The sequence below is a fragment of the Balearica regulorum genome, chromosome 13 (genome assembly GCF_011004875.1).
Source record: "Balearica regulorum gibbericeps isolate bBalReg1 chromosome 13, bBalReg1.pri, whole genome shotgun sequence".
Lineage (NCBI taxonomy): Eukaryota > Metazoa > Chordata > Aves > Gruiformes > Gruidae > Balearica > Balearica regulorum.
The window spans coordinates 19,958,169-19,985,966 of record NC_046196.1 but is presented as its reverse complement, the minus strand read 5'-3'; the positions used below and the strand labels follow the sequence as shown (position 1 = coordinate 19,985,966).

The 27,798-nt window shown below is 38.5% G+C and overlaps 1 protein-coding gene across 2 annotated transcripts in view; it reads right to left on the bottom strand.

The window, feature by feature from the left end:
* Positions 1 to 25,078, bottom strand: part of SMPD3 (sphingomyelin phosphodiesterase 3) — a 121,862-nt gene extending 96,784 nt beyond the window's left edge. Inside the window, exon 1 of one of the 2 annotated variants that reach the window (XM_075765847.1) lies at positions 24,660 to 25,078. The gene's annotated coding sequence lies outside the window, so the exon portion shown is untranslated. Of the gene's footprint in view, positions 1 to 24,478; positions 24,521 to 24,659 lie in introns of those variants that run through there. The other variant, XM_075765848.1, reaches the window with a different exon arrangement.
* Between the last annotated feature and the right edge of the window lie 2,720 nt (positions 25,079 to 27,798).

The window sequence follows — 27,798 nt, the reverse complement described above, 5'->3', positions numbered from 1 at the left end:
TTAAATACAAAAACAGTCTAAATTATGTGAATTTAACCCCCCAAAACCTAATTAAAATTAAATTTCACCATTTTTTACACCGAGGACTAAGAGTAAGAATGAAGGTGCCATACAGAAATGAGAGAAAAAAAGCTGAAATTATTAGTTATTTTGCCTCCATCTGAAAAACAACAGATTATTTCAGAAGTCAGATTTATAGCAAAGGAAAATGAGAATTCTGAAGTGAACAGTAGAGCAGAACTAACTTCTGAAACCAGAAAATCTTTCAAACAGGATTTACTAAGGAAAAGAAAGCATGCTACACAGAATAGGGATTATAAATAGGAAGCTCTCATGAAAATTCTACTTTTCTATAGAGATAGATCAAACAATAACTAGAAATCTGCCAGTTCCGTGAGATGTCACCATTAGTGAGAAAAGGTATAATATGTCTTAGGGAAAAGTACTCCTCTGGTGATTTGACACTTGAAAATACTTGAAATTCTGATTCTAAACCAGTACACTGACGACATTAGAACCAGTAAGGACAGTTTTAATACTATCTCATTTGTATCTCTTTCAATGTTTGGCAGTAAAGAATGAAGGATACAATAGTGATTATCAGTGGCAAAAAAATTGAGGTATGTGAAATATTGGTAATGTTTCAGACAAAGCCATAATTAAACTCCTAATACTCCAGAAAGAAAAAAGAAAAAAGAAAAAAGTCTCTACTACAAACTAAACATGTGTCTTATTTCCCCATGCATTCTCTTCCCCCTCTCTAGAGTGTTTGGTATTCTCTCTTGATTTTTCTGATAAAAACATGAAAGAGATTCATCATACAAAGGGTAGCTCCCAATTATACAGGAGAACCACAGTCATCTCCAAGAACACTTAAATCTTAGAGGCCACAAATATAGTCTAGCAACAAACACTTTTACAAGTAAATTGTGGTTCTGAAACCTGGAGTGCAACGCCAGGTTATATGCAGGTTTTCATTGGCTGACTATTCGACTTTGAAAGCAAAAGGCAGATTTAGGTCAGATGCTAATTTATTATTTCCTTTATTTAAAACTTCATATAAAGAAATCATCAAAACAGTGCAAGAAAGAAACCCAGTCAAAACAAGCTCTATTTTGGAATCCAGATCTCTGATAAACAAGTTGCATGTGGCAAAGCAGATGATACCTTCACACTAAAGTAATTCAGAACTACCTGCTCATCTTATCCGTCAGATGCACCTTCTCCAGTTTCAGACTTGCATTAAACCTTGAAATCAGAATCTTCCTACTTTTAAAGCACTACTATCATCCCAAAGGATTGTACATTATTTTTTAACTAGTAACTACGTACTGTTTGCTGCCAAACACTAGGAAAATAAGTGCTAACTAATGTAAACCATGCCAAAATCTGCTCTATCTTCAGGCAAACAAACCTGCAGTCTCCATTGGAGGAGCCCAGTTATCTCAGGAAAAGAGAATAGCTGAGTACAATCCTTAGAAAAATGCAGACATCACTACAGTACTTTCTAATAGCAAACAAAAATATACTGCAGAAAGGAATTAGTGCTTTTCATTTGAGTTCCTCAATCCCTTGCTGTTCTAAGAAGTGCCATGGACTCCTGAGTGTTAAATTTTATAAGCTTATTTCCAATGAAAAACTAACTGAGGAAAAAAAACTATTATGCACAATGCAACCAGTTCAGTCATGCCCAAGAAGAAATGAAACTACTTGTTGTCAATATTTTCCAGAACCACAGAAAACAACCTATAGACAGTATGCCCATTTATTAGGACCCAAAACCCACTGTATTTTGTCATAAGTTATTCAGGCAATGCTACTGGAACACAAAGACAAGACACTGGGATGAAGTTTCTGTTTGCAAAATAGGCTGGATTGCTACTTCTACCAAAGTGCTAATGGAACACAACAGATTCGTCCACCGTCAGTTCTTGTTTTAGTCTCAGGAGTCCTTCCCTCTAGCATATAGCAATCCTTAACATGTATTACATAGGCTACTTCTTTTTTTTTTTTTTTTGGGGGGGGTGGTGGTGGTGGTTACAATAAACAAAAACACCCAAGTGCAGGTTATCATTTACTCCTGCTTTACTAAACAAAGTATTACAGTACTTTTTTGTAACAGCAGAATTTGAAAAAAACTAATACAAACATTAAAACATTTCCTCAGTTTGAAAAATTTATGCACAAATCTCAGCTTGTATATACACTTAGGAGATTTCCAAGAAAGTCAACATTTTGTGTCAAGCGCACGTGGCAGTGTAATCTCAGCACAGCTTCATTTTTGTGAGGTTAAAGTTGGTGGGCAGAGTTTGGGGATGGTTATGGCATCAAGATAAACAATCAAATATACTTCTGCAATACAGGAGAAAAAGGCCTAATATTCTTTTTAATTTAACACTGATCTAACAGACTTAAGATTAACAACCCCTAACATAATTTTTTCTTCTAAGGTTCCAGCAAATTATATGAATCTTAATTCTCTTAAAATAATAAAAAAAACCCCAAAAACAGTCAGGGAGTCTACTCCCCATGGCTGAAGAGATGAGCTGGAAATCTGTGCTGTACAGGCCCAAATGATAGTGACAGATGATACAGAGAGAAAAATTAAGAGAAATTTTTTTAAAAACTAAGCCACTTATTTGGGGCTGTGAAGTATGACTTTGTTTTTAAAAATTTAATCAGGTGAACAATACTGGTAGAAGTATGTACTTCATACAAATTTTATTCTACATACCTGTAGATACTTCTATCTAGGAGACCAGTAGGAATTGTTCTCTGCTGATCATGGTTTATATGTCATCCATTAGCAACTTAAGCTTTTGAAGTTATGAACAATATTTCTGTACAGTCTTAAAGACCTAATAGTACTTTTTGTTGTCAAAGGATTATTTAATATTTTATAAGGAACGTAATACAAATTAAAATAAACAACACCTTTCATGTCTTGAATCACTAAAAGCTACAGGGACTCACATGGTATTTTTCAAATAAAGTACAAGACTGAAGCTCATAGCTCCATTAGAAACATTTATATGCAAAACACTCCTTTTTCCAATCGTGAATTTCTTTTGAGATTCATTATTGCCCTATAGTACTTTTGTCTGAAAAGAGGCTCTAGGGAGATGACACTTTCCTTGGTTAGCATTGTTGTAGCTGACAGAAGCATAAAAGGCAAACTGGTTTTTCTCCAGCTTTCAGCCTGAGCCAATCAAATGCAGAAATTCTCAGCCTCTTCTAATTTTGAATTCTGGATTTTGAAGTTTACAGAATAATTGTAGCTTTCGAGCACAGAATCATTGTGTCACATAGCCCATTCTAGCTTGGGTAAACGCTATTGGTGCCCTAAATACCATTAATAAAAAAAAAACCCCTGTTCTCTGCATTGTAGACATGTCAGTCTGATTAAAAATGATTGCATATTGTTAGCATTAATGCACATTTCATTATGAAGAAATGATCCCTGAAGGCACCTTACACTTACCTTCCTATCAAAAAAATAATTTATACCTGGAAACATTTTTTTCCTTCTCTCTCAAGCTGGTATTATAAGCCCCTGCCTGGATTCCTGGGTCCTGCTGTGTTAAACACTTGTATAAAAAGACAATATCTGCACTGAAGAGTTCACAGAATCTTTCTTTTTATTTTTAAACAGCACAGAGTGACTGGAAAGTGTAAGTAACAAGATGATTTTGAACATCATGATAAGCACTGTTTAATCACTGTAAAGGCTTTATAGATATCACAGCAAATGAAAGTTTCAAAAGGATGGACTTGAAGGAAGTTGACCTTAAGGGATATTTAGAGGAAGCTGCTTCTAAACACAAGGGATGGTAAGACAAAAGGGGCTTGTTAGAAAACTTGATAAATAAACGATCAAGACACTTTGATCACTCATTTGTAGTTCAGAATAAAAACTAACAGCAAGTGAGGCAACAGATAAGGCAGAGCAGACCATAACTAAGCAGCTTCATTTGGAAGTAGCTAGAAAGGTCCCGTCACAAGTATAGTTAAGCGGCAGGTAGGGAAACCACAGAGGGTGGCCAACTCAAGAATCAAACAAATGGCCTTAGCAGCAGAGTTCTGCATTGATATTAACTGCACAAAATTGGATTCAAGGTTCATAGAGGAGGGGTTTTTTCCTCACAGTGAGGGAGGAGTCTGAAATTTGGAAAGCTTTTTTGGGGGTTCTGTTTCTGGGTTTGCTCCAGTTCAGTGCAAGATACTGTGGCAAGTTATTAATGGCAACAGCATTTAACATCACCCAAGAGTTAAATGCTTAAGAAAAAACAAGCATTTATTTCATTAACAGTGGCACTTCAAGCCACACCTACACCATCTCTTCACCCCTGTCTCCTCAGTTCTTATAAAAGCCCCATGAGTTGAGAAGCCACCTAGAAAATAAAGGTCTACAAAGATCAAGACAACCCAAGTACCAGAAAGATGCTTCATCATATACTCGGGACAGAAGAAAAGCCAGAGTTGAACAGGCAGTGTAATCTGGACCAAATTTGCAAATAATACAGACACCCGAGCTGGCATCTCTTCAAGCTAATGCAGCCATATGGCGTGGCTCAGCCCCGTGTGGACACAATGGCACACAAAGAAACTGAGTTTCATTAACACAGTGCTGGGGGTAAACAGCCTCTGCCTCTCCACAAGCTATACTGCCTTCCCAACAGTCTACCACATCCTCTGCTAGCTCAGCAATTCTGTACTGCACTCCATTGTGCCATGTTATGCACCAACAACCAACCATGTTCAACAGTAACTGCAGCCATCTGTTTCCCTTTTCCAGGCCTCCACTGAAAACATTTCTGACATCAGCACTGTCTCCATAGCACCTAGAACACTTAAGTGAATTTTTCTGGTTTTAAAGCAAACCAGAGCAGAAAACTGGGCAGATTTAAATGCAAGATGACATTTAATAATTTAATAAACTACACCAAATGGCAAGAAGTAACTAAACTATGTGCAAGTCCATTTTTCATGCGTTCACAGAAATTTTGACTTGGCCAGTGTGAACCTCTACAGGACTGTTTCGCACATCTTCCCTCCTGCTATATGCATTTTCACCATATCCTTTGCACTGGTACTAGCACCTCAAGCAGCCCTGCACAGTCAACTAAAGCAAGGAATTGATGCAGCTAAATCCTGTATGTAGCAGTACTGATTTGCATCATCTTGAATCATCTAAATGAAACTTGCTATTACTTGCTATTCTGCCAGTTGGCAGTCTTACTATTTATATTCCGTTGGATCCCTTCCTTTGTTAGAAGTACCTCAATTTGATATACCTCCTCCGAAAAGAATGTGCAGCTTTTGCCTCTGCTTCTGCCATTTTTCTTAGATTTCACTCATGTACAGTAAAGAGTGAAATATTTCCTTGCTGCTCAGGTTTATTCCATTTTCTCTGGCCACCAGTCCTCTGTGGGTCTGCTTTTTCTTCAGAATGGAAATACTCATACTTTTGAAGCAGTATTAAATCATTTGAGACTGCATATGTAATCTATATGGACTCTGCCCCCTATTGACAGTTACTATCTCTCTACTTCGTCTAATCCTTTTAGTTTACTGTGGCACATTAAGAATAGTCTCAGTGAAGTGATCTGCCTGCTACAGCAGGCAGGAGTTTCTCTAAAAATGTATCCTGTAGGATCCCATAACAGTCAGTCTTACAGAATTTTACTCACACAAGAGGAAAGACATTTTGGAAAGGCATACAAAGTTAGTTTCTAATACCTTAAACCACAGAAGAGAGTTACAATGATTTTTATAACAATGCTAGTAAATATTTGTGTTTTCTATAGCATGAATAAATCATTTGACACTAAATATTTGATTTTCAAAACTGAAAGCACATTAAACACTAAAACAGAGGATATGTTTCCGTATAAGATTTTTTTTGAAGTGTAGCTTACACATTATTCTCACAAATTAAATAAACATTATGATACCAAACTGCTTGACCTTGTTTCAGTTCAAGTGCTATGCAGTACACAGAACTATAGAAATTGGAGATATCTGCATATGAGACAAATTCCAGTCTGTAGCCTGGATAAACAGGTGATGCCACAGTAATGTTTAACACACTTCTTGGGGACTCTTTCAAAGTAGCCACTTATGAAAAATGGCCTTTTGATAGATATCAGTGTAGGTTTTTTTTTTTTCCATTTTACCTCATTGAAAATTCTTGCCACACTGCTCTGGGTGTGTACCCTTCATTACTAGGCCACTTCTTACCTTCATGCCTGTAATTGTAATGGGAGAGTAATAATGCCATAATAGGCTCGCAATGTCAGTGAGGTGCAAGCTGAATCAGATTCACTATATTAACCTCACCAAATTAAATTGTCACTTGCAGAAGGACATACAAGGGATACAGAAGTAAACCAGAGCTAAGTTATCTCTCCTGAAAGCATGACAAAGGAAGCTGAGTCTCATCATAAGCATATCAAACATTTTTTGTCCAAAATGAGGCTTGTGACTGCTGTGAGATCTCTCTAGCCTTCTGTGACAGATTTTTTTTTACAAATTTTGAATATCTTCAGATTTTGTGATGAAAGAGAAAAGATTTATAAAATATACTCCTTCTCAACCTTAAGTATTTACCACTATGACAACTGTGTACATACCATAAAAGACATAGAGAAAGCACAGTCACCCAGTGATTTGTCTGGGAAAATAGCTTTCACTGATCTACAGAGTACGTACAGGCTATGTGTTGCAGTTCTACATTTAAAAAAAACAACAACAACAACAAAAAAACCCCCACAAGATGAAACATTAGCAACTGCTACATGAAATTGATATCGATTAATTTTAGAATCTGTATGGCACTCTGACTTCAGACCACATATTACATGTGTTTATTAGCATACATGTATGCATCACTAGAAGGATAAGTGAAACTCCAGAACTTCGAGTCCATACTAACAGTGAACATTTCTCAAAGTCCAATGAAAATCTTTTAAATTAAACTTGCTTGCACTTGACACGAACAAAACAGAATAATGTCATATCATCACAGCTAAGTTGCACGTAAAACGCAGTCTCCGTTCAACCACATGAAGCAAAATGGAAGGACCTGTACTTGGAGCTCACAGAGTGGTCACACTGTTTATGCGCAGTTCTCTTCATGCAAGTTTTTTCAATCTGTACAATCACCTTAACTATTCTAACTTACTTAGGTTTTTTAAAGCCTAGAATTTGTTCCAGCTAACACTGGCAGGCTAGAAACAGCATGATTCCTTAAGTCTCCAGTTCAATTTTATGAAAGGTCTATAAAGCAGTTATCTTAACAATTCATCTCTTCTCCCTTATCACCTTTATTTGAATGTTTCTGAATCTTACTGCTCTGAGAGTTATTGACTTAAATTTAGCCATTTTGAGCTTATTTTCATTTGTTTATCTGAGGTTCACTCAGCTATTCTATAAGTGCAACACTAACATATAGACAGGTGTCTCATGCTTCCTACATAAGAATTACAGTATTATAGTCTGCTTAATCTGGATTATTTAAAGTCCGTATTTAAACTGTGCAAGCACAGCACAAAAGAAGCACAATGCATGCAAAAATACGGCCCTGATTTGTTTTGTCTTTTTCCCTCGAAAGCCTACAGAAAATTATTGGTTTGTTTCCTCAGTTGCAACAATTAACAACTCATTTTGCCAGGGTTTATGCTGGCATCAAGTGATGGAGACTGAGTATAAAAGAAGTTTTGTCCAAAGGCATACTAAAGTATTATAAAACCATCATGTTAGTATCTTCTGCATTTAAAACAGAGGATTTACATTTTCCCTAACAAATCATTTTATATCAAGTAAAGTTGATCTATATCTGTTTTTCTGCTTCTACAGAAGAAGGACCAGAAAATTTTACAAGGAACCTCGCACTACATTCCCACTTGGCAAAACAGGCACATAATGCACAGGTTCTATTCACTAATGGAGCATTGCAAAGTTTGTGGAATTACAAACTAAATAAGAAAAAAATATATACCTAAACTTACGGAAACTATCTTTGGCTTGACTTGGCGCAGAAGTTACTTCCAAATCCATTAACTAAGAATTTGCAAAGTTTTTGTAATCATTTGTGTCCTGATAATGCAAGTAAAATATTAAATACTTATACAGAATTCACATAACTACAGTAAGTACTTTTCATAAATGCAAACTAATCTCCAACCATGTAAAATTTATTTAACTATTCAATAGCTAATCATAGTTATTTTTAAGACACCAAAGACAAGGCCAAAACATTGCAAGAATGGACAACTAAATTAATTTCAAAATAAAGGAATTATTCAAAAATGTAACTAAAACTCTTCTACAGTGCCTGAATCTGCAATAAGTTACATAACTAGCCAGAAAGACCACATGAATCAATGTTACTACCCTGTAATAGCTCTGCCAGTAAAAAAGACGGCCAATTGGAAAAAACTTATTGCAATACAAAACATCCATTTTGTTTGTACTGCAACTATTTTAATACAGGACTCACCACTGCTAAATCAAACTCAATGAGAATTGCACCATTGATTACAGTGAAAGGGAATCACAACGTTTATCCCAGCCTCTAGGCCAGAAGGCAGCACAACTCTAGAAACAGTGGTGGTATCTCAGAACTCACAATATTATTAAACGTAAATTTTAATTAAAGCCTTTTGCTCCTGTACTTTCCCAAACACATATGGCATTTTGCATTCATAACTAGGAGCTCCCCTTTCACAAAAGCTTATACTTGAGATAAACACACAGCCAGAATAGAGGTAGCAAAACAACAGTTACTTTCACTGTTAAGTTTGGTCTCAACTTCGACATTTATTTGCCTGCATACACCAGAGAGCTCAACTCTATCTCACTCTGTGCTGGGTGGCGCTTTGGTGTACTGAACCAAGTGGGGGCTGCTGTGTAGCTTGCTTTTTTTTTTGTTTTGGTACATGTTATTATTGCCCTTATGGCATTCTATGAATGTCATGTATAGCTATAGGGACATTATTTTCAAAAGATCAGTTCAGTTACGCACAAAATCAAAATGGACAAATCTTCACAAGAGCTCAGAACAGTCAGTGCTAACCTCTTTTGAAAATCTGTCCCCAATTATAGCTGCCAAGCACTTGAAAACCTGGCTCCAAGCTCTTAAAAATCTGTTTTCATACGCTCAGAACCAACACTACAGCCGCTAAAGGTTTTGGGACTCCTCACACTATGTATTTCTACCAGGGGAGGAGCAAGGCAAGAGGTAACTTAGAACAGAATGAAGAAATCTACGGAAGAAATCTACTTTAAATGACAAGGCTTACCTCTGCTACATTTACTGGCACTGTCCATGGGCCCGTTTGGGCTTTAGCCCCTCATTTATGTATTAGTCTTTCTGAGCCAGAACTGAGCAGTTCCTTGCTAGTTCCTTACTGATGTCAGCCTAGGGTGTTGCTAGTGACAGTAGACTAGAGCCAGAACAATGAGCTGGCCTGAAAGAAAATGCAGCAATCCCTCACACCTTTCTTTTCCTGTAACCAAATCAGGTTGAATCTATGTAAATGAATTGAGCTAACACGACATGGGCAAAAAAGACAACAATAGAATATGCATCCAACTGATAATTTATACAATTGCAAAAGAGAACATAGCCATTTGTTATTTAAGTGGACTAGGATGGTATCACTTTGCTTTAACACAAGCTGCAGGAATCACTTCCTAAAAGAAACTGCTGCGCAAAATGAAATTGAATTATACATTTTGAAGTGCTCACAACTTTGAACTTTAATATAAAATATGGAATACCAAGGCCAAAATTCTCCCTTCAGCACAATTCTTTGTCCCAAAGACATGAATAAAAGTTGTTTTGTTATTAGTTTCTTTGAGGATATTTGAATTTAGCAGTACAGTAGTTGCTTACACTTTTATGTTCAAATGTAAAACTGAAATGACAGCTTTGGCCAATTCATACAGTTATTACACCAGAAAGTCAGTTTCCATTAGTTCCCTGAACTGCCATACAGAAAAAGTAGAATCATCAGACTTTTTTGCATGCTGTGATCAGAACTATACGGAGAAGTGTCCAAGCATCTGTTAAGGAACAGCCTTTAAAAGATGTGCTTGACATCTAATGTAGAAGTGTTTGGCTTTTTACTGCTACCACCTGCCCTGATAATTTAAACACGTTATTTTTTAAACACAAACTCGCTTTACACCAGTTACAAATATAGACTTTTTCAAGAGGCAATGTTAATTCTAGCTTATCTAAACATAGATGATTCTTATGAGACAACAAAAACATCAGGGACTTAATGTAAAAACTTTCTAATACCCTAGCGTATAATTACATTATTCATTAGCAAGTAACTTCAAGTGGGTGTAATTTAATGTTTCCTTCCTGCCCCTTGAGCAAACACAACACAGCATACTTAATCAATTTGATCCCAAGTTCCTAAAATCCAGTCTCAATAAAATTTGATGCAGAGACTCATGAAAGAGCTCTACACCAGCCTACCCTCAAGGCTCAAGAGTGGTTACCCAACTTACAGGCTACCTACTTAAGGGGGGGAGGATGGCAGACAGACTGTGCTTCCTTTATTTTTCAGTAAATTCAGCAGGAAGAAAATGCCCTGTATGGCTTACTTATCATCTGTTGCTCCTTTTGACTAACTCCATGTTTTGTGAGATGGGCTGATCATTCATGAGGTGCACTGCAAATGGGCACATCTGCCCCAATTCTCACCTCAGGCTTCTCCTTTCAAAAAAAAAAACCAAAAAACCACCAGTAACCAGGTTGCTTTGATCTCAGTTTGATACAGTATGAGTAAGGATCTGCACACCAACAAAAAAACAAAGCCTTAGTGTTTTACACAATCTCCCTATTAAAAACATTGCTTATTTAGTAAAACATTTAATTATTTCAAAAAAGCTACTGCCATTGAAACACCTTTGCTCTATGCTGTCTAGCAGGGTTAAAACAACACTGGAGAAACAGAACTAAGAGAACTTTACGAACAGAAAGCTACGCTCTGAGGAGCAGAATGACCCAGGAAACCCGGCAATGGTAGGCCACGCCTCCCCACTCAGTGACCCTCCTCACACCTCTCACTCCTCATTCTCTCCCTCAGCTGCCACTATTCCTGCACTCGTCCAAGCCTTTTTCTCTCCTTTTTTTTTTTTCTTTCTTCTTCCACAAGGCTAGCGTGATAAGGCGAAGAAAAAGATGAACAAAGGAAGGCTTACTTCCCCTAAGGAGATTGGACGTTCAGAAACCGAACAGGTCGTCGCCTCTGTGAGAAAGCTGTAATGGCGCGCTCACCCTCCAACAAACGCGGTAGCGGAGAACCCACTTTCCCGCCACCCTCGCTCTGATTGGCTGCTCGGCAGCAGAGGCGGAGACACGGCGGGAAAGCACCAACCAGAGACGAGGGCAGCGCTGTGTGGCGGCTGTGAGGCTGAGGAGAGTACAAGGTAGCGGCGGTTGGTATTGTGAGGCGGTTTGATAAAAGAAAGACTCCTGTTCTTGGGAGTCAGGTGTCTAGCTTTAGTGAAGAGTGAAACATCAGCTGGTGTTCTCCAGATGAAGTATAATCTGTATGTTATTCTTCTCAATGTTATATTTGTTTGGAGGTATCTAATGTTAGTTTTAGAAGTAAAGTGTCAGTGCCCTCTTGAGGAACAGCTTTGCTTTACCTTACTTATATCTTTCCAATACTATGCCACAAACTTGTAGTACCATAGTCAATTTTTAAACCAGGAAAAAGGTGCCCTAACTGATGTCTTAACTGATTATGATGAGTAAGTCCTGTTATCTTGATGCCAAACTGCCTGGCTGGCTTGCTGACTCTTAGCCCACTTCTACCAGTTCCTAAACTGGGAACTGGCTAACGTATGGAATCAGAGGATTGAATGTAAGCCTGGCAGAAGTTGACTGCATTAAATGAGCACTACGTGGGAGAGATAGTAATCCTCTCTGGGATGTAGAAGAGCTGCTCATGTGACCTGTTTGGCCTTCTGGCATTTTTGTTACTTAGTCCCTCCTGGCATCTCCTTGTAGCAGCAATGGGTTTCATGCTCTCCCACTGTTGCTTCATGTTGCTGCTGCCTTCTAGCAGAGCTGGAATACAACAAAAAGCTAGGAAAGGGAAACTTGAGATGGCCTGAAGAAGGGAAATGCTGTTAAAGTGTGTTTTAATTTCTGATGTATCTGTAGAAAGTTAGTGAGGTTGGCGGGTGGAGGTGGGGTTGTTGTTGTCTCTCTGTGAGCTTGCTTCCACTTCATGGAAGAGGCTTCCAATTGATATACGAGTTCCCTATAGTTTTCAGAGAGAATGGTTTCATCTAAGACTTGTGCTACCTGCCTCTTTAAAGTAGCTTGATTAATAGTAGATTTAGGTAGTCTTGCCAATGATGACTCTTAAACTGTTTTTTTTTCTCTGAACTGTAAGCATATTAATTAGTTTTTGTCAGTTGTACTGACTTATTTTTGTCATTCTGATGATCATTTTTGTACTCGTTATTACATTAGTGGTTTGTTTAAATCTATTTTATGTACCCAAAAGTCTGGAATGGGTACTTCATAATCATGTTGGCTTTTTGCATTAACGTGTGATCTATAATGTTTTGGAGCCATCCCATACTGTTTATTTAATTAGGTTGCCTGGCCTGTGTATTAAAAATCTTTCTGCATCTTGGAAAGTAATCTAATTTTCTGAATACCAGAAAGATAATCTTATTCTGTAAGAAATTTGACAGGATTTTTAATACTTTACTTGTCCGTGCTACAGCTATTTTTCTTCTGTAGTAGTGGTAAAAGTCTCAGGACAGCTTAGAATTTTGGAAGAACTGTCTTCAACAATGAGCTCTTTTATTTGAGCTGTACAGCTTAAACACTCTTAATGTTATACAATACATGTTTCATGAAAACAGCCTGTACTGAAGTTTATATCTGTGTAGTAATGCAACCCTAAATACATAAACACCATCACAGAAATCAAAAGAAGGATGCAGTTTTCCTCTTGTTCTCAATGATTGACAGCAGTAATGGGCTGGAAAAGTAGTAAGAAAAAGCAAATTGGCTAATTGGTTGTCACTGTAGAAACTTTTTTTTATTTAGGTGCCCATTTTGGATATTATTACGCATCTCCTTTTTTGTCAGAGCTATTACTACTTATGATGGTATTAAGTGCTAATAAAATTTGAGATCAATTTTCATGAGACCTCAGGACACCTCCCTCTGTGCATGCAAAACTGTTTTATTCTCAAACTTGTTCTTCCTGCAACCCCCGCCCCCTGTACATTTAAGTCACTCTGTTTTCAAGAATATGTTGTGGCCAAATTTTCCAGGGTTTTTCTGTAAATGTGAAGTGGATTGTACTAAAACTATTGGAAAGCATGTGGAAACTTGATTGCAAATATTAAGCGGGTCTCAAGATACAGGTATTGCACTTGACTGTTACAAATGTCTGGAATCTTACTGATAGTAAATCTGTAGCTGTGAGAAATGCAAGCTTTGTGGAAACTATTCTCTTCGTAGTAGACAGACTTTAAATCTGGGAGAGGGTGGTGGTGTTTCACAATTCTTAGCTTCTGACACTGTTTTTCATATTGAATACTAAGATTTAGCTTTTTGCAAATGAATTCTAGGTAATAGATTTCTGTTTTCAGTGCTTATGTCTATTCAGCATTTTCTGTACTCGCTCGTGAAATCACTTATACGTGTCTGAACTATTTGCTGTTGGTTTTTTAGGTAATACTTGACCTTTTAATCATTCCATTGTCTCTTTGCTTCCGCACTGATGCTGAACTGTTAGGCTTGAGGCCTTCCTTATACCTTGCCTGCAGTTCAGCACATCATCCACATTTTTATAGGAACTGTTGAAATTGCATGATTCCTCTCACTTATGTGCTTGGCAGCAGTTCCTTCATGGGTATAGCTGTTGTTTTTCCTCTCTACTGAATGTTCTAGCTCTTGCAGTGTCAGTTCCTTCACCAGCCATCTGTCTTACTGGCTCACTCACTATCTTAACAGCTCTCCTTTCTAGTCTAGTTGCGAGTCCTAGTGAGTGTACTATCAGCTGTTAATTTTTTATTCAGAAGCTTTTAAAACAATTGTTGTTGCATATCCTATATTTCAATCCTCTGTATTCAATCCTTGGCACTTCTTGTTGCTTTCTTCAGCCTCCTCCTTTTCCAGGTTCTTTTGCAACTTGTTTGTCTATCACTTCATTTCTTTTCCTGAAAATTTTAGAGTAATTTTCTTCAATTTGACAACCTAGCTTGCCCCTGAATCCTTCTGGAAAGTGCATGGCTAAATGCAAGGAAAGTCTAATCCAGTTTTGTTTGTTGTTTCCCAGTAACTCTATTCTTTAAAATCTCTGAAAGAGGCATATCAATACTTTCAGATAAGTCAGGTAATAGCTCCTGAGAAATGTAAGATTGATATCTTTTGTCAAGAAGTTAGAGAACAACTTCTTTGTAGCATATCAGTGTTACAGATAGGATAGATTGTCTTGTAGTTCAGGGGCTAGCATATTGCTAAACAATCTAGCAATCTTTTTGATGAAAAGTTCTATTTACTTGTAAGCTGGTCAGGCCTGGATGCAAAATTGCTTTATGAAGCCCCAAGTGTATAGTATCCCTTATTATAGTAGCAGTTTGTTTTATTTTTGTACACTATACCTGCTTTATAATCTGCCACTAGCTAAGGTTCATTTAGATAGTGTCTAGAGCATTATAAACCACTATTAGGTGTTAGTGCAATTTTCAGAGGTAGAAATTAGTCACACAGATAATATGAATAAAGGTAGAGGTGTACCAGATTTATTTTTTTTTAATGTGCCTTGATAAGCCTTTCTCAGACCCTCTGTTCCTTTTCTGGACAAATTCAAATATTGTTTATTGCTAGTGCCAGTTAGTCAGCCAAGCATCTGTAGCTGGCAGCTGTCCTCATGAAGAAGGCCCCAAAAGATCAAAACTCCTGGGACACTGATTTGCATGTTAGATGTTACTGTTTGTCATCTTCTAAGGGTCTTTCATATGTGTTGTTTCTTAATGATAAAGAAAACTGTGCATGCTTACAGTGGTAACTAATAATTAGTAAGCTGGATTTTATTTCCCCACTGTATTTATGACCTCCAGGGTAAATTTCGACCTGTCATTTAATACCTCTAGTGAGGGCCTGTCTATGCAAGGAAGGTTCGTTTCCAAACTAAACCATTGCACCTGAAACAGGACTTCTCCCATTGTGATGCTGTTACACTGGTAAAGGTGGTGTTCATAGTAGATTGGTCTGTTCTGGGCTAGGAAGTTAAAGCTGTATTACTATATTTGTAATAGAATTTATGCTAGTATAATAATTCTAGTGGTACAGCAATGCTTGTAGTCTTACTAAGAGTTGCACAGTGTCTTTCTGGCATTGCTCAGGCATTTTTTGTGCAGTCTTTGTGCACATAAAGTGAAAACAGTCAAGTAAGCAACTTGGAAAAGTGTGAGAGTGTAAATTAATTTATTTTCTGTCTTTTTCTCGGGCAACTCAACATCCTGCTCCCAGGATGTGACTCCCAATAGGAAGGTGGCATAGTGCCTAGTGTTTGAGGCTGCAGAAGTTGTCTCCAAAACCCTATTAAGTGAGGTTCTCAAGTGTGGCCATGACAAGCCTTAAGATTATGTATGATCATGAGAGGCAGATTAATTTAAAAATGTCTAGAAGTCTACAACTGTGAACTGGTAACTAATAAACTTTTCCTCTCATTAAGTGAAGCTGCAGATATTTTATGCTAAAAAGAACAAGTAGTCAAACCCAAGAAATTTGCAAACGGAAGCTGGTGAGCTACAACTTGTCTTCCTTGTTACTAAGATGACATTAAGGAATGGCATCATTGTTAGGTAAACACACTGCCTATGTTAATTTACTGTGCTGGAAAAGACAAGTAAACTCACTACAGAAGAATAAAACTATTCACCAGAATGTGATTGGTTAAGAGCAGACAAAATCCACTTACATGCTAGGCTAGAAGGAGCTAGCTGCTATTTAGCATCCTATTAACTAAAAGGAATCTCTCTATTAATTCCCCTTGGAAAAAAAAAAAAAAAAATCAGGTGTCACAAGATTTCAAAATTTTGTGCTTTAAATAATCTCAGTTACCAAAGAGAATTCCTGTTAGCAAACTAATCAAAATTTGAACAAATATAGTTAAGAAAGTGTGAAGTGAATAAAAACTAAACTTTTGCATTAGATTAATAAAATCTTTTTGTCATGGACAATACAGAGGCTTTAACTTTATCATAGTTTTTACATTGTATTCTAATTAAATGGATTTACATTTTATTAAAATTATCGGAATAAGTCACACTTCCGGTTGCCAAGACATGCTCATCTGTAACATCCTAAAGTAATAGAAGCATCACTGTGTAGAGCTTAATAATTTTTTTCATACTTTCTAAAACAAGGCAGGCTGGTCCATTCACTTATAATGGGTTCAATAAGAAGTTATATTAAGTAACTTTCCATATTCTGTAAAAATGATATGATACAACTTGTATCATGGCACAGACACAAAGTCTGTGTATAGGTAAGTTCTGAACAGAGAAATCTGGAGCAAGGCCCTGCAGCATTGTCAGAAGTAGCCCTTCAGAGGCAGATTATGAAATTGGAGCTGTAATCTCTGCTTGACATAGGGTTAATATGCAGCATTTCCAGGGCTGAAGCTGTTTACTGGTTCTTCCATCTGTCAGGATTTTCCTAGCTTCTATGGGAAATACATACATGCATTTGAAACTGGAATTACTTAGAGGAAAGCTTTCTTTGTGCATATGTTATGGAACCCTTTCTAAGAACTGTAGGTAGCTGCTGGCAGACCACCAGGTGAAGAGTGAAGGGGTGTAATGGAAGTAGTTATTTACAATGACTAAACAAATTAAAAATCCTTTTCCCCTCTTTGGTGTGATACTTGAAACGTGTGTGAGAGAAAATAGTGGGGAAAAATAATAATCAAAAGCATTAAGACCTGAGGAGAATGATTGACCTGAATAGAAACCTACATGGTTTGTGTTTGTTTGCTTATTTTAGGACTGGTCTTAGCTTTTTCTTTCTGAGAAAGTTTAGTGTGCAAAATCTGCAACTAAACTTGAAGGACCCTACCATTGTGAAATAACGAAATCAAGCATCATATCAGCTGGCAGAGATGAACTCTCCATATTTGTTGCAAGTTACTTGCGCACACTGTCTTGGAAAGTCAAAACTGTGAACATATGAAGGAATACTTGTTTTGTGCTGACCTAGTGATCTGGTAAGGTAGTGTTCTGTTTATAGGTTGACACTTGTGTTCCATAGCTTTTTTTTTCCAGGACCCAAATGCAGACTAGTGCAATTACATGTGTGCGTTAGCAGCCTATGTGCTGTGTGTCAGAGAAATTTTCAGTAAAGGTTTCTATGTTCAATAAAGATTTAGCTGTGCCTGTACCTTTTTCACCTTGTGTACCTTGGATATGTTTTACTTTTTTGGTTTGAAAGACATAAAGAGGAGAATATTGGGCTAAAGCTGGAGGTTCTGAGAAGTGATCAGAAAGCTGGCTTTTAAAAAGTTGCAGTTTTCTATTTCTGTCACTCATGTTATTTGAAAATTAATAGTTTAACAAGGAAGCTGAAATGACAAATTCAGGACCTTCTCTCAGTGAATAAAAATAATTTTATATCCAAGATATGCCCATCCATTTACAGCAGCATACAACTAGAATTAGGTCTGCCAGTCTGTGGTAGCCAGCTTCTTGTGCTTCATTTCCATTGTACGTTGTTCTTTCAAAGGAATGCCTATCATATAGCTGATACTCTGTCAACAACTAGATTAATCTACATAATTGCACCTTATCAGAACAGGCTTTTTTCCGTAATTTTTCCACCTTTGGTGTGGGAGTAAGGAAAGTTTCCCCAGCACTAGAAACAATACAATGCTATTTTTAGACTATACAGTCATCTTTACTTTTGCATTGTCTTGCCATCTTTGAAGGATACATGCAGCTTGAAGTTAAAGCCCTATAGAGCTTTAAGTTTCATCATGAAAAAGTGATGGTATGTGCATCCTCTATGACTAGCAAGAATCCTCATCCCCTGTGTGTGTCAGCAAAATGCGCATCCTTATGCTCAGGAATTAATTATGGGCACTAATTTTCAGGGGGTCTTCCTCTCTCTCTTTTTCTGTAAGAGGCACTAAGAGATTCCAACACGGATTTTATCCTTCTTTCCTCTCACTCATGGGGATAGAGAACACAAACTTCTCTCTACCCTCTGAATAGATTTACTACCATATCCCAGCCCCCATGGAAATAATAAAATTAACAAGATTCTTATCTATGTTCATTGCTGTCTGCCAGTTCTTTAGCATGGATAAGAGACTCCTGTCTATGTTATGTTCTAGACTTTCCCTGTCTTTTCCTTCTGCTTGTAGGGTCACCAGTGGAGTTCAGCTTTGAGCTGGATGAAGCACTTCTATAGAAAAAGCTATGAAACTCGGATCTGTCATTTGTACAGCAGTATTGATTTCAGAGAAGTAACTGTGCTGAGGAGTCAGGAACTGGTAAGTTTTTCTTCCAGTCTGTGATATTAGAAGTGTTTCAAGGCACACTCTCTATTTTAATGTATCTTCACTTCACTTGTCATTTCTCACTGAGACAGCATTTCTCATTGTTTTCAATATCGGTGACAAAGTTCTGCTTAGGAACTTGGGAAGGGTGGAGTAGCCTGTATAGAAAGCTACAGCCCCTCAACTGATAGCTGCTAATTTTTTTGAAATAATATCTCTTCCCAGGCAGAGTTGCCTTTTCTCCATCCAGTAACTGCTTAGAAAAGAAAGAAAACAAAGTTGCGCAGCTTCCTGAAGCGAGTGATCATGAATCTTTGTGCTAGCCTCTTTGCAGTTACCCTAAAGGAGTCTATGGATTTTTACCCCTTTCTCCAACATGGCTTTGTCAATGTTTGAGTAAGTGAAGGGAGTAAAGTGACTATTTAACTCCTCTTTTGGCACAGAGGAGATTAAAGCAAGACATCCTGCTTAAAAGTGAATAGCTCCTATTGTACTTGAAGCACAGTGTAGGTGGGAAAGAACAAAAAAAAAACCAACCCAAAACCTGTGTTGAAGCAAAACTGTTAATCAAATGTTAACTTGTTTAGAAATAGTCAAGAGGGACAGATGGAATCCTGTGATTCTCTCTCTTCTCCTTGAGTCAGTTTTTAAAATATATTAAAAGCTTGTGTACTTTTGAGTGGCAGATATGGCTTGTCACTGTAGAGGTTATTTTTGCTATTGTTAATACTGAAATAGATTGTGCTTGAGTTACAGTAGTTGGCAGAAGTCTTAAGTACCAAAGAAAAAAAAAAGTCTTGCATTTATTATCTCAGCTTTCAGATTTAAGGAGCTGTATGTGGTTAAACTTTGAAATAATGTAACAGTAATAGAATACTGTTCAAGTTGATGCCTTTTAGCAAGGAAGGGAGTAGGGGGTGGTGTGATTGTACAGTAAACACATGGTAAACTTTTTCTTTGAGTGTATTGTTTAAGACAGCATTCGGCTACCCAGAACAGTGCCTAGAACGTGCTCTCTGCAGTTTGCACTGAACTCATAGTGCATCTTGTGGTAATTTTCCCATGAGACAGTCATAAAAGTCTAAGCCTTGAGGTACTTCATGTTTAAATCAGAACTTCTCAGCTTATGTTGTCTAATTGTAACCCATTCTCTGGTAACATATTTCTGGAGTAGACATCCTCTTGATTATCTGAAGAACATACATTTTGAATTATCTCAAAACTGAACAGAGTTGTTAAATCTTGTTCTAATTCTGTAGTTGAGCTGTATCATAGGTCACATGCTAGTTTCCAAAGTACAAGTTTCAACAGATGCTGTGGCAATGTTAACAAAGGGCACCTTTAAGAATCGTTTCCCATATTTTTAGGATGCCAATTCAATGTTTATCTGCTCTGGTTTTGTGATGCTGCAATTTCAACGCACTTCCAAAGCAAAGATACCAAACGATGTCACCGGAGTGGCTTTCTACTTGCACATGTAAGCAAAAATAGTCCCTATCTGCAGGCATAAAGCTGAGTGGACAGGCAGAGGCTAAACTTCTTATGAGTGGAATATTGGTTGTGCGTAGATGACTCTTCTGTTATAATGTCAGAGACATCTTGGGTCCAAATCCAAAGGCTGTATAACTATCATAAAATGAAGCTAATGGAAATTCTGGCTGTTTCAGAAGTTTTAAAGAATTTGGTCCTGTGTGTTTCATATGGAATACCTAAGATGGCTGCATTTGCAAATTTTGTCAACTGGCATTTTTTGAGGACAAGCAAAAAACAGTTGCATTTTTTGAGGAGCAAGATGTTTAAAAAAAAACCCCCAAACTGTATAACTTTTTGATAGCAGCCCCAGACAAGTCTCAAAAAAAAAAAAAAAAAGGCAAAAAAGAAACCTGAAGAATGACAGAGTAAGTTGTTTTGTGCAGTTATCATGAACAGGTGCTAGTCCATGCACATTGTCTATGCTATCTGTGGAATAGCAGGTGAGTAAAGAATTACAAAATACAAAGTAGCATTTAACTTGAAGCCTAGTAGGCCAGCAGCCAGAGGGAATAATCATCACACAGACAGAAGAGCAGGCATGCTGCCCAGGCATCTTCTCCCATTGAGGAGACTAGGGTCAGCTCACACACAGAGTGCTTTCTCTATGTTCTTTAAATATACTTGTTAAACCACAGACTTGTAGCACAAGATTCAAGACTGAGAGGTTTCTCAGTCTCCCTCACCTTCACTGAGATTTTCTATAACCATGAAGTTGCTTGCTCCTGCTTTGACTTAAGAGGATGTTTGCTGGTTGCTTCATTAAAGTACGGCAGCATTCCGCCTGCTTTTAGAGCAAAAGCTGAATGACATTGACAGTGTAGCTGTCAAAGGGCAGTATTTGCATGACCGAGTCAGGAATCACCAAAATCTGATGACTTCCTAGTGGATAAATACAACCTTATGGCAGGGCTTGCCCTCTATCTTATCTTCCTCTTCTTACCCGCATCCCAAATACTAGAAACAAAGTTGAGCAGAACTTAGTCAAGAAGGAAAATCTTGTATTCATTGCAATTCTACATAGATACTGTCCCCAAACTACACATTTCTCAGAAACTAGTTGTTCAAGACAAAATGGAAGTGAGTATTTCTGCACAAGTCTTTGTCGGCATTGTATTGTCAGCTCAAATTATGGACTGTTCCTTTTTACAACAATGGCACAATTCAACTATAGTCTAACAGTTCTCAAGGTTTTACAGTGAGTTTGACCTGTGAGACATAAAAGTACATGATTATAGCAATCATGCTTGGAGATTGGCTACATGTCTGTTTACTCCTGAGTGTTCCGGAGAACTTACTACAAATGTTTAAAAGCTACAGTTAAATATTTGCAAGTTAGGAGCTATAACTTCAAAAATTACTGAAAATATTACTTGCTACTTGAAGCAAGTCACTGGGATTACTTCTTTTAAGTTAGCATGCCCTGTCTTGTAAGAGGAAACAGTTCAGTAGCTACTTATTGCATTGTGCATTTTAAAAAATCTTATTTGAGGGGTAGACTTGGGAGTACCATACTAACAATTTAAAGACATTTATGGGGATGAGTAAAATCTAGTTATATTTAATGCCAAGCATTGCTAAAATTCAAGCAGAAAAATGGTATTGTATAATACATAAATTATTGTTTTCTTTTTAGAATTGTACAAAATACATAGGCCATCCCAGCCACAATCCAGGGAACAGAACAGCATATTAAAAGATTATTATTTTTTTAAATACAGGGTACTTCAGTTCTTTTACATAAATGTATGTCTTGTCACTCTCCCTAATACAGCTAGCAGTTATGAAGTACTAGTCTTTGCTTTTCAATAGCACATGTTGATTTTTAACAATAGCATTTTTGTACAGATCGTGCTTATACAGATTTTTTTAATCTTTAAAAAAAACCCCAAACACCAAACCTTTCTGCATTGCCATATAGTGTGATCATAACAGTGGCTCTAATGTTAAAAATATTTCCAGGTCAGGTTTTTGTGCAAGTCTTTTTGAAAAATAAACTTTTATTTAAGTGTAATGAAAACATTTCCATTACTTCAGCAGTCTACTATAGGAGTTAAAATAAACATTTCCACAAAGAGATTGCAACTTGAGATTTATTGTACTGTGCTGAATGCATAATAACTGGACAGGGAAAGTTGCAGTGGATCCTACATCAGAAAAAATATTGATTGTGTATTGCCCAAACTGACATGTAAGTAATTAGCATAAATGTTCTATTTGCAATAGCCTTTAGCGTAAACAGTGTCAGGGTAACAGAAGTGTCCTTTTTAAAATATTTTGGGAAGACCAGATCGTTGCCTCTGTTAAAAGCATTCTGTACTAGCTTCATTAGCACAAAACAGCTTTGTCTTTGTCCTAACTGACCAGGTAAAAATATGAATGTGGCAGCAAGCACAGAGTCTTGGTTTATGAATTATGGCAATGTAGGGGTGTGGTCAGAGCATGCTGCTTAGCTCTTCTGATATTTTAGTGGCTTCTCAAGGGCTGTTGCAGGCAGCAGTGACTGAAAATATACAACTGAAATGTCTACAGTGCCCTTCTGGTATTAAGCCTCTTTCATTCCTACTCAAAAATGAGAACCTATTTTAAGGTTTAACAGTGTCCTTTTAAATTAGATGCAAACTGCCACTAGTGAGATATTCAGACTGGGTTAGGCAGTGTATGCTATGGTTACCATCACTAAACAGAGCTAGATCTGTTAAGATCAAAATGGTTGACTTGTCACTCTATAACAATTGTTCCCCGTGGGGAAAAAAAAAAAAAATCAATAGCATAGCTTAAATCACACATAGCCGATCACATGCTCTGAGGCTTCTATGGTGCTGAGACTAAAAGGCAGAGGTAGGGAGGAGCTGTGTCAGGAAATCTTTTAATTCTACTGGCAGGGGGGAAGCTTGCATTGCATACAGTCATATGCACAAATTGATTTTTAATTTTACAGTAATGTGCTATTATAATTGTTAACTCGATTCCTAAAAGGCTACTTTTAAGGGCCTGATGTTATGCTCCTGCATGTCCAAGGTGCCCATCAGAAGGAGAGTTTTTGGATGTGCGATGACTGAGATGGTACCCAATCTGTTCAACTTCTTTTTATTGCAGTGAAGCACAAAAACTGTTAAACTGCAGCCTATACAAGACAAATTGAATGCATGCTATCCTGGAAATGAGTTACATACATGAACCTTAAAATCATTAGTACAAAAAAAAGTCAAGTCAATGAAAGATGAGAAATACTAAGTTTCTGTCCAGACTGGAGAATCCTTAATAACATGGGAACTGATGTGAGTTCCCGTCAACTTGTTTTTAAACACCTGCCTTACTGCTCCCAGGAGTTGCCTTTTGGGCTATCTTTCAGGTTTAATACATGATATAGTAACATGGGGAGCAGGGGATGCCTTCTACACAAAGAAATTCTTTCTTGGTACAGGGCATAAGTAAAGTGTTAAGAGTAAGGTAATTAAACTTCATTTGGTTTTCTAAAGGAAGCAATTTTTTAATCTTAGTTTGGTTCTTCAGTTTCTTGTCAAAATTAGCTTAGATACTGTGCAAGTTCCTGGTCCAGCTGCATGCAGTCTCCTAGCTTAAACTTTTCTCACTATCTATACCCAAGAAAAGTGCTGAGTTTCCATGTTGCCAGCCTCCCCCTTCCCATGCCACTCTGAGAAATTCTAAGTCAACCTGTATTACCAATAACAAAAAAAGTATAGCTGCAGCCTACTCTAGGGTAAAACATACAGTCTTTTAATAGCTAAGGAATACCCACCAATCCTTTAACAGAAGCTACTACAGATACAAGCAGTTAAGAACACTTGCTGCTTGATTATGCATGTTTAATATGCTTGCTCAATTTGCTGTTCATCACCCAGCACTGAGAGGAAGCCTGAAGCATCAGGCATAGCAGCACAATGCTTGGCTGTAACTGACTTCATGTAGGATGTAACTTGTCATTTGGCCTTACATAGCTTTTTTCCTTCCTTTTCTGACACCTATTCATAGAAACACTGTGTACGCTAGTCTGTCTCTAACCTGCTGCTGCTTGTCCTAGCTACTTGGTGGGGCTAATAATCCACACAGAAAGAAGTAAGAAATTATCACTGTGCAAAATCTATACAAGCACTACAGCTAAGGAGGGTACTCAAGGAAACCATTTTGCAGTCTTGACTATAGTACTACCTTACCTGTATGACAAACACTGCCTTTATCTTTTCTGCTGCAGAACCATGAGAATAGGAACGTGATTCCAAGAGCAAATTAACATATTTAGGTGGGGTTTTTCCTACGTATAACTAAGCACAGATATTCGCAGTTAACCAGCCGTCCCTCTCTTCTCTTCCCCACCCCCCCTGGATAATTAAAATAATGAAACTACTTAAAAAGCATATGCACTGCACCGCTTTGTTCCCCGTGGTCCACCTCGCGGTGCTCGCTCGCTCCCTGCCAGACAACTCGCGTCTCCATCAGCCTCCGGCTCTCGAGTCGGCAAAAGCCCCTCGAGCCGGGCCCCGCAGGCAGCTCGGAGCAGAGGGGCGGGCGGGGATGCAATGCGGATGGGCGGGAAGGGAGAGGCTTTACCTGCCGCGTTCCCTCGCGGAGCTGGGGGCGCCTGGAGCTCCTGCATCCACGCCGGGGCGCGGCGGGCGGGCGCTCAGAGTGCTTGGCGGAGGCGGCTGAGCGCCGAAGCCATCGCCGCGCCGGGGAGCGGTGGGAAGGGAGCGCCGCCGGAGTCTCCGTAAGCCGGGGGGAGACTCAGCACCTGGGCGCTGAACAGCTCCACGGAGCACCACAGGCGGGGCCGCCGCCGCGCTCCCCGCCCCTGGGCGCGGGAGGGCCGCGCCGCCTCCCGCCTCGCTGCGCGGCGCTGCGGCCGCTCCGCCCAGCCCCGCCCCGCTCGCGCCGCAGGCGGGGACCCGGCCCGCGGGCGGTGGCCGAGCAGAAAGGGCGGGAATGACCACACTTCCCAGCCGCCCCCGCGGCGGGAGGAGACGGCTTTACTCCCGGGGCAGCCGGGAACTGTAGTCTTGTCGCCTGTGGAGCACTGAAAGCACCGGCGTCAGGGGCTCGGTTGGGTGGTGCTTCCTGCCGGGCGCCGTGAGGGGGACTGGCTGCCGGCCTGCTTGGGAGCCGGCGGCCTTGCAGCCCTCTGGATCTCCCTCGGTGTGGGCCCGTGCGCGCGGGAAGGAAACGCTCGCGCCTGCCACCTCAGGGCGGGGCGCGCGGCCCTACCGCCGGTTTTGCGCTCCCTCAGAGCGGCAGAGCTCCTCCCGCCTGGCGCTCCGCGGCTGCCCCTCGCTGGTACGTTGTCAGTGGGTAGCTGCGCTTTTTGTGGAGGATTTTTGAAGTGTTTGACTGTGTTCATCTTTGTTGGGTTTTTTGTTTTCTTTTTTTTTTTTTTTTTTTTAAATAAGTCTAGGAAGCTACAGTTCTGCAGTATTAGGGCCTTTTTCTAGGGGAGGAGTAAAAAAAAAGTATAGTTCTTACCGTCTTTGAGAATGTCCCGAAAGCTGTGCTCCCTCCCTCCTTTCCACCAAGATTCAGAAGGTGCATGTAAGCAGCTAAACAAACAGAGTCAGGACTCTGCTTTGCTAATCAAAGCAAAGCATTGCCAAAAACCAAAATATAGCAAAAAATACTATAACCCAATTGCAGCTGGCTTTCAGAAAGGCATTTCCAATACCAATGTTTATACAGGGCTCTTCAGATAATTATGAAGCATTTTATGAAGCAGGGCGTGTTATTAGTTAACTTACAAATGAAATGATAGAGTATTTCCAAACAGATTTTCTATTTACTTGCTTATCAAAATAAAAAGTAATTATTCTGTGTAGTTATAAGTTACTTTACACTTTTGGTACTGACCACAATGGAAGAATCTTTCAAGTGTTACTTAAAAAGGCAGTTAAGGTTAACGAGTTAATTTAGAAATTTGAGCACTAGCTTATCTCTCACCCTGAATTATGGGGCACTGAAAGGTGCTGGAAACTTGCATATAGAATGCTGTGTGTTAGGGTTGCATGCATGCATGCCCCTGCTATTGCTGCTTCGAAACCCTGATGTCCAACTGTTGCCCTTATCTAGGATAAAGTTTTGAGCAACTGTACTGCAAGCTAGCAAGAATATGACAGAAAACTAGGATAACCAAATTCAACTAAGCAGTATGTTTTATTTACACAATGTTAGCCAAACCTTCCTTTGGGTTGTCTTCATCCCTGTGTGGTTTAATCTAAACCGGTGATGCAGAAGTTGTTACTGCTTTTTTTAATTTTTTTTTTCTTCCCCAATGGGTAGATACTATAATGATTTCTCATCCCCTTTCAGGTACTTTCTTGGATAGTTCTTAAATGTAACAGGTTTCCTTGATAGCAACTGGATCACACAGCCACACCCTACTGAGCAAGTTCACTTCTGCAGCTGTTCTAAAAAGGTAAGAAGTTGACAGTGACTCTGATATTACATGTTGCACAGTGATTTTTGGATTTAAAGTACTATCAGATTTGTGTTGTAATGGATGCCTGGTCTGATACTACATTATATGCCACCAGCGTACGAACTTGATCACGGTGTAAATAAAGTCTGTGGAATGCATACTGCTGTTTGATAATTATTCTAATCTTTGCTACATGATGACTACTAAAGTACTTCCTGAAGTACCTTCCCCAGTGTTTTCACAAGACTCACTTAGATCAGAATTATGTATTCTGAGTTCCTTACCTGAACTTTTCAATATTATACAGTTGTAGGAAAGTAGAGTAGATAAATTTTAAACAGTATTTATTACAACTTTTATTTGACTAAAGCAAATTATAGGTGTTGAAAGTATTTATGGAACTATAAGGCAAATGCTTCACTTTGAATAACGACTCTTGAAATTACTAAAAATGAGTTCTTGCTATAGTAGAGAGCAAATAATGAAAAACAATTTCTTCCTTTTGTCATTTCCTTCACATTCAAATAACATTAGAATGTACCTTCTCAAAGCTGGGGCTTTGGTGTGCTATTTGAGCTCCCTCTCCAGGAGGTATATACTGTATCTGAGACAGTGGGAAACTTGCACTGATAAACAGTACAGTTGAGGAAAACCTTCAGTAATATATGCAGCTGTAGGGCACTCCCCAATTACAAGACCACAGATAAGCAACTCTTTTGGTGCTAATGTGGAGGAGGGCTACTACAACTCCCTGGTCATTGCTTTTTGTTTCCCCACCCCATTAATCTTAATGAAGCCAAGTTTGTTCTTTTGTTAGCCGAAAAGGTCCTACTAAAGCAATAACCATTTTCTGCTTTGCAGAAATAGAGATGCATCCAAAATACTTTCAAACTAGTTGTGAGTAGTCTAAATATGTTAATTCAAACAGTAACACAGTTCAGATTATCTTTAAATTAAAGGACTTGGTGACTAAAAGCAACTTTATACAAGTTGCAGGTAATTTAGTTAATCCAAACCTCAGACCTCCTATCTTTCCTACTCTCCTCTTCTCTTTCATATCCTCAGTTCTGAACTATAACTTTTTGGGCACCAAAATAGAAGAACAAACATCGCTTTGCTTCCAAATTCACATAGAAATTCCTGAGAACTACCATTGAAACTGAAGTTAGGTCTGCCTAGGTTAAGTTTGTAACAGTTACACATGATTCCAGACAGAAGTAAAGGTGGAATATCTTTATCAAATCAAATATGAAAAGTTCTTTAAGATCTTACACAGACAGTTGTCAG